The sequence below is a fragment of the Lactuca saligna genome, chromosome 4 (assembly GCF_052625555.1).
Source record: "Lactuca saligna cultivar CGN05327 chromosome 4, ASM5262555v1, whole genome shotgun sequence".
Taxonomy (NCBI): domain Eukaryota; kingdom Viridiplantae; phylum Streptophyta; class Magnoliopsida; order Asterales; family Asteraceae; genus Lactuca; species Lactuca saligna.
The window spans coordinates 48,946,180-48,954,458 of record NC_136420.1 but is presented as its reverse complement, the minus strand read 5'-3'; positions in this window follow the sequence as shown (position 1 = coordinate 48,954,458).

Here is an 8,279-nt window from a genome sequence, read left to right as displayed (position 1 = left end):
AGCTTTTATTCAAATTTGTGAACTTGACATATTAGGGTTTATGGCTAATAAACCCTAAAGGCTAGGTAATTTTCGCAATTAGGGTTGCAAAACCCTAGATGGCGATTTTTGCTAGGGTTTCCCAAATCCTTTCCTTAGCCTCCAAGATTTTGAAATCTAGGGTTATCCAACCCTTGGATTTCGAAATTACCTCCTTCCCCAAGGTTAGATCCTAAATTTTAGGGATTTGGATAATCCCATATCTTGTAATTATCTTTTAATTGTTAAATATGGTAATTAAAGATCTTGAATTATCCCATCCCTTATTTTCGAGATTTAGAGAGGGATTCAAGGGATTAGGATATCTTAGATGTATAATTGGTAATTATCCTCATGATCTAGATAATCCCTTGTGATTTAATAATTTAAATTAATTGTTTAATTTATGGTAATTATTAAATCAAGAGTTTTAATATTTAAAATTTTAATTTAAATGTCTTAAATTCGAAAATTTTAAGTGAGATTAAAACCTAATTGTTTTGAAGAGTTTCAAAACTTGCCCTCAAGTTTTGGAATTTAAATTGTTGATTAAAAGTTAATTTTGAAAGTTTAAATTCCAAAACCCTGATTTTGAAAAGTTCAAATTAAACCCTTATGGTTTTATTAAATTAATTAAGTGTATAATTAAAAGAGATTTAATAAATCCATAATGATTTTGGTTAGTTAAAAGTATAATTTAAACCACCTAGTATTTTAAAAGTGTAAAATACACCCTTATACTATATATAACATTAAAAGTTTTATATTATATATGTATAACTAAAAAGTCAGTCTTACCGTTAGTAGGCCTCTAGTCTATAAGGGGTGTTTAAGGAAATTGCCTATAAAATGGCGACTGAATGGGTATCCACTCTTACCCACCGCACTCTTGACTAGTGGAGGGTCGTTAGCCGAACGGGTAGGATAGGACAGAAACCTTCCATTATAAGTATAATGAAGTACAAAGTAACTAAATGCTTTTTCAAATTCCCAAATCATAGTTACTTTAGGCAAAATGTGAAATTGTATGCTAACCCATGGAATTACACTTCGTACCCTTGTCAAACGTTAGTGGAGCGTGTGTGGTTAACCGGCACACTAATTTGGGGATGACATTGGTGGCAAAGGGTGGCTCGATGCTTATCATAGATCAATGGAGCGTGTGTGGCTGACCGGCACATTGATTAGGTGATAGTAGCATTGGGTGCACCACGTGATTCGTATGGTTATTTAGACCTTGTTTGTGATCCTTGGCATCCCAGTCACGAATAGTAGGGCATAATCGAGATTAAACATGCCATTGAAGAGTTCAATGAGTCTCAAAAGATCTAGGAGTTTCAATTCATTTAAAACTTAAACTTCTTTTTCGTTTTTCATGGTGGAAATTGGTAAATCGTCATTTACCTACCTTCAAATATTCTGCAACTAGATTACGACATCCCTCTTTTAGGTTGTAGAGTATTGTGTTGGATCCTAGCTTGATGTTTCATTTGGGTGTTGCATCAAGAATTCTAATCAACTTAACTTGAATTTTCTCCCGTTTTGTAGATGTCTGAATCTTACAATGGTCTTCCCAAATCCTTTGGAACAAGCTTTCCAAATGAAGATGACGTTCCGAGATACGATCAAGGAAATGAGAGTCATGCTTCACTTCCTCCACCTCCTCCAATTATTCTCCCTGACCCACAAGTTCAAAGGCTTGAAAAGTTCAAGCTCACTCAAGCCCTTTTGGCAAGTAAACACGAAGATGGGAAACCTGTGTGTGCGCACGTCTTAGAGATGAAGTCATACATTGATAGGTTAAACATGTTGGGTGTCGAGATTTCAAGTGAGTTGGCTGTTGACTGGGTTCTTCAGTCACTTCCTGAATCATATAGTGAGTTCGTTAGAGAGTACTATATGATGGACCACGATGTGACCCTAATTGATCTCACCTATTTGCATATAGCTGCTGAATCAGCAATGATTTGGCGTGCTGGTCAAGCAAATTTGTCTAGTGAATCAAACTCCCAAACTTCAATGGACACTGGCAACATTGGAAGTCTAGAAAGAACTAAGTTTGTGATTGTCCGATGTGTTGTGCAAAGGAGTCTATTTGCTTTTATTGCCAAGAGAAGGGGCATTGGAGACGAAGCTGCCCTAATTACCTGAGAGATCTAAGAGATGGGAGAGTCAAGACGTATGGCTCTGCTTCAGGTAAAATCCATTAACTAACTCTTTCAAGTTCCTATTCTAGATTCTTAATACATGATGTGATAAGATTACATTTTGATGTTTTGTAGGATCGAAGAAAAGAAAGGAAGCTTGAGAAAAGAAGTGAGCTGAATCTGATCATGAAGAAATGGATTTCGATCGCATTACTTGAAGAATGGATTCTTGAGCTACAACTTGGAGTTATAATAGATTGTTAACATAGTTTTTCAGTTGAATTGCATTGTAAGGACAAGTTTTTTCCGCAATAAAATAAATTTTGATTTTGTCTTATTTATTTATCCTTACAATGAAATATATGAAAAATTGATGTTCATGTACTTCTATTATTAGCAAAATGGATTTGATTCTTAATTATGGAAATGTCAAAAGTGTACCAAATAGGGAGACTTTCTCATCGCCCAAGTTTCAATTGGACAGAAACTTGGAATCATGCAATGTGTATTGTATGATGAATGGAAAACTTTCACATTTGGGAAACTTAGACTAATTCTTTGGCAAAGTGTCAGTTGAAAGACTAGGAGATCAAGTACACTAGGTTGTGCGTTGATCAAGTCCACCACAAGAGTGACAAAGATATTCGTCATGATTTACTAAAGTTTAGTAAATGTGATTATACTTATAAGATTAAGTGTAATTCTGAGATTGATTGAAAGAGTTTCAATGAATAGTAGAACGAATAAAGAAGAATCAAGTAGGCAGAAAGATAAAAGTTTCTCTCTTCTAGAAAGAAGGGAGAGTACCTTTTATTGTGTTTTATGATAAGTCTTAAAGATTAAGAACCATGTCTCAATAGATCCTCTAAGTGAGTCTTAGTGCAATTGCATGTCTAAGAAGAGGAATCAGGTATCGTAGAAATGGTTAAATCAAGAAGTCAATCATACTTCGTTCCAATATCAAGTCTTAAAGTCAAGATTGTCACATTGAGTGAAAAGTTTTAAGTAGGTTTATAACACTCATCAAATATAGAACTTGGAAAAGTTTTCTCATTCTTGTACATTTGAGATTAGTAAGTTGTGATGTCTTGGATAAGATAAAGACCAACTAGGACCAACTTGTGAAGTGTTCTTGTCTTGATAATAACTGCACTGACTCTTGAATATTTGATTGTCAAGAAATGTTTCTTGACAAAGAGAATCATATATGTCAAGAGGTCAGTGGGAGTTTTAATGTTTTGAAAAAGTTTCACGAACAAATCAAATAAACCTTATCGATCATCACTAGTGCACGAGTTGAGGTTTACAACCTATCGTGTTGACATTATTTTGATTCTGTGCCAATCCAATCGAGTTAATTATGCATGTGAGTTCTATGAATTCTCATTTGAATGCATAAAAAGCAAGGACCTTGATCAATGAAAGTACATTGATAAGAAAGGGTGAGCTGCTTAACTACTTGGATGACGTGGTGGGCAGCTGTGCTACCATAAGGCAAGAAATCAAGATTAAGAAAGGTCAGTCCATATGAGTTTGAATTTGTCATAAACCTTGGTTTTAACATGGATAGGAACAAATACACCATTTAAATCTAAGTGTCATAAGATTTCCTCCTTCATGAAAATGATTGTGAGGAAATGCTTTCACTGAGAAAGATTTTAAGAAGATAGTGATTGTAAAATTGCATTCTCGAATTCGATCATGGTTACGGTATCCCTTTCCATAATTTGAATTGTGAGGTTTGGCAATTAGTCTTAATTGTTAAGACACACATATGAACTATCTAAGGCAAAGGTGTATAAGTTCAAGAAGCCTTGATAAAAGATTATCAAAGCACTAAGTATTAGAAACATGGACTTAAGAAATTCAATAGTTATTGTCTTTCTGAAAGTTAAGATGTTTATGAATACATGTCGAAGCTAGTGGGAGCATAAGTGTTATGTTTTATAGTAATCATCATGATAGTGGGAGCATAAAAGTTATGATTGTATGATTATTATGGAAAGTATTGCAAGTTAGCAATATTAATTATAGAAAAACAAAGATTCAATTTGCAAAGTTGCATGGGTTGAAAAGTTGTTTTGCTATAATCAAGGGAGAGAATATTATACTCCGTTTCAAAATCTAAAGCTTAGATTAAGAAATTTTAATATTTTCAGTCAAAGGATACATTGTGTGTTCTTAAAACGATTATGATTACGGCATCCCTCTTCATAGTTCGAATTATGAGAACATGACACATAAAATATTATGGCAAAAGATTGGTAAAGTATCATATCTTTATGTAGGACATTATGCATCGTGTCCCATACGCTTCGGGTATAGGATCGATTGCAAATGCTATAGTATTTTACCATTCTAAAATTTTCCAAATGTCTAGCGCATTTAGAGGGAAAAAAGGGACTAGAATTGGTTTTGACTAAAATAATTAAACAACTATCAAAGGACAATCCAAAGTTCGACGAGGATTGGTCGCTTGTGAGTAGTTGGAAGTATAGTATTGAAAAAATATGGAAATGTTTCCATATTGGATGGACCATATCGACATCATTACAAATAGAAAAGATTCTATTAAGAATGGGTTGTCATGAGGGTAATATGGAAGCGTGTTCATATTAGGAAGTAAATATTGAAAATCTAGATTAGAAACTTTTATGCAAAAGGATGTTCAAAGGAATGTACTTTGAGTGAGAGACATCATATCTAAGGAATTGTCTTGTAACAATCTCCGATAGAAGACTTTGTAATATCATTGGCAATAGTGCAATGACATTATGAAGGGATCGTTGCATAAAGTGTTAAGATCTAGCATATTCTATAAGTAGCGAGAATTTGATATTCTTACACTTATGAAAATGGATTTGGAGTTGTGAAATGAGAATGATTGAAAATGTGTTCAATTGATCTATTTCACAAAGCATGGACCATAGGAAACACGGTGTGCATGCTTAGAGCATGGGACAATTGTTGTTGTAATTCAAGCAATGAGTTGATTATCCGAAACATTAAATGATAAATAATGAGTAATCAATATGGTGGATAAATAGAAGGGTTTTATTTACTCTCACAAGTTTGGGGCCATATAGGATTAAGTATTGTTGTTATGTTTCAATTTGCATGTTTTGACTTCCAGAATAACTAGGTTATTCAAACATCCACAGTTGGTCATACGTTGGGAGTAGGTATGAATAAAGACTGTCATGAATCTGTCTGTAGATTGTCTGAAGTGTTTAGACATGGCACAAGTTTGTTGCAGAGTTCGTGAGTGCTTTGATAAGATTAAAGTATTGGATTAAACCCACGCTCACTTGGATCACTTCACGGTTTTATCATGAGTGATTAGTGAGACGATAATATTGTATATTCTTGAAACCGAGACGTGTGAGTTGTTATTTGTTGGTCAGTTACACATTGATAATAAGTAAACGCACCAGTAACTTGGTGTTATAAAACTTATTGTTGTGTGTGATTCGATCAGTAAATGCAAGCGAGCATTTGAGTCGAAGTTTATCCATTCCTTTTACCCAAAGTGGGATAAAAGCGATATATGTGGGCCCCTCGATGATTTAGTGATGACACCTAAGCGCTTGGCCAAGCCGGGACTAAGTTGATGTGTTCAATTGTAGTTTGTTATCAGTCGTCATGAATCGGAAGTCGGAAAATAGTATAGAGAGAATGATTGAAATTCATGTCTTTTGTCTATACGATATCTTGAGAATGGAGGAATATATAATCCCTTATCTAGAGGACACGCTATCTGATAAGATCAGAGTTGATAACGGCTTTTGAAAGCTACGATTGCTGATCAGGTTCTGAAGTCATACGGAAAATAGTTATTAGAATTATCCAAGTGGGAGACTGTTGGATTAGTGTCTAAGTCCATAACTGTTTTGGTATGTACTTGACCCGATTATGAGCATGGTCCTTTTGGGTTGCCTTCACCATAGCAATATGTAGGATGATTTAAGGAGAGAAAGGTTTAAATATGATTTATTAATATATTATGAGAATAATATATTAAAGGAGAAATCATATTGTTTAATTAATATTGGGCAAGAATTAATTTTGTGGTTAAAAGAGATTAATTAAACTTAGGGGACTGAAGTTGTAATTATAAGATAATTATAATTGGGCTATGGATCACCTAATAATATATAGGTTGAACGAATTCTATGGGAAGCCCATTAGAAATCGTCCAAGGGATATGTTTAAGGAGTCCATGGGCTGCTTAGGGCCTAAGCAATAAGATTAGGGTTTCCTAGTTGTAAACCCTAATAGCCTACATGTATAAAAAGGACCCTTAAGCCCCAAAAACGTGAACAACACTTATATTAGGGTTTCCAGCCGTTTTTGGTGCCTCTTTTTCTTCTCCTCTTCATCCAAGTTGCATATGGTGTTTGTGACTCCATTAGAGGTACTACACTTGTGGTACTTGCTTTCAAGAGCTAAGGAAATTCAAGGAACTAGTTGTTATTGCTATATAACAACAAAAGGTATGTATTCTAGCTTTATATATAAATTTCAAAAATTATAGTAGCATGCCAGGTTTCTTTTTGTGTTCATAAAGTTGTATAACTAATAGTGAAAACATAGATCCAATACTAGGGTTGCATGCACACATAGGATTGTTTGTATAAGACCCATCAAACATATCACCAACTACTAGGATGTCAAATCCAATGGGTTGGCATTGGTGCCTTAGACCCCTTAGTATAGTGAGTGTAACTCAAATCACACTGCTGAAGTTCCTCGGATAAACTCCAACTGTTGGTTGACAGATTCCTGAACTGTAAATCATCAAAATAAGACCCAATTAATAATTGGGTTCCAATACATAACCATACGTCCATGGTTGGGGTAAAAGGCTACTTTACCCCCAACCTAGCTTGATTCAAGCCTAAGGCCCAAAAGTCAAGTAATGGGCCAAAGCCCAAAATATGGCCTAATTTCTAAATTGGGCCCAAACCTCTACATGTTCTTTCCTTAAGGCCCATCTAATTGTTCTAGTCCAAACTCTTGGTATTCCCATGGCCCAATATCACATAATCATCAAGGCCCAATTATGGCCCACCTATGGCCCACTTTTCCAAATTAGGCCCAATTCCTTCACATGGGCCTTATCCTAAAGCTCATCCAATTATTTTGGTTTATTTACTTGTTCTTGGATAGCCCACCAATAGTCCAATCACCAAGGCCCAACTCAAAGCCCAAGTGAAATTTGGGTTTTCACATAAAATGACGATTAGGGTTAAGTGTTCCTACTTAACCCATTAAGGACTTAATCCATTAAGTCCAATATTGTCCTAGGTTAATTTCCAAATGATTATTAAATAACATTTTCAGTTTTGCAATTAATTCAAGTGTGGGTCCCGATAATTCCCCAAAATTAGGGTTTTATGCCATTAGGGTTTTCCAAACCCTTATTAGGGTTTCCAACCCATTACTGGCCCATTAGTCACATGATTGGGCTTTTAGGTCAATTAGGGCTTCATTGGGCCTATTAGGGTTTCATTAAGCCCACTAGGGTTTCACTAGGCCCATTAGGGTTTCGCTAGTCGGGCACCACCCAATACCGAACACACTCTAACTTCCGAAATCCTTTTCAAAATAAATCCGAAATTACACTTTAACCCCCAGATATTTAAATCTTTTCATTTGGCTTCCCGAAACCAACACCCCACTAATTATTATTTGGTTTTGGATTATAATAATATATAATAATAATAATAATAAAAATTACTTCTCGGGGTTCCGGGTTTATTATTTAGTTATTGTATTTTAAACGGGATGTTACACCATTGATGCAACCAACTCTGGATAATACTCCCTCATCTTGACCTCAGGCTCCCATGTTCATTATGAACCATTGTGGTGCTGCCATTGCACCTTTACCAGATCCACCGTCTTGTTTCGCAGATCCTTCGTCTTTTTGTCGAGGATGGAAATTGGTCTCTCAATATAATTCAGGCGAACATCCACCTGAATATCCTCCAATGGAACCACCACATAATCATCAACCAAACATTTCCGCAGCTGAGAGACATGAACTGTGCTATGTATCTCACTAAGCTCCTCGGACAGATCCAAGTGGTAAGCAACCTTGGCCACCAGGGT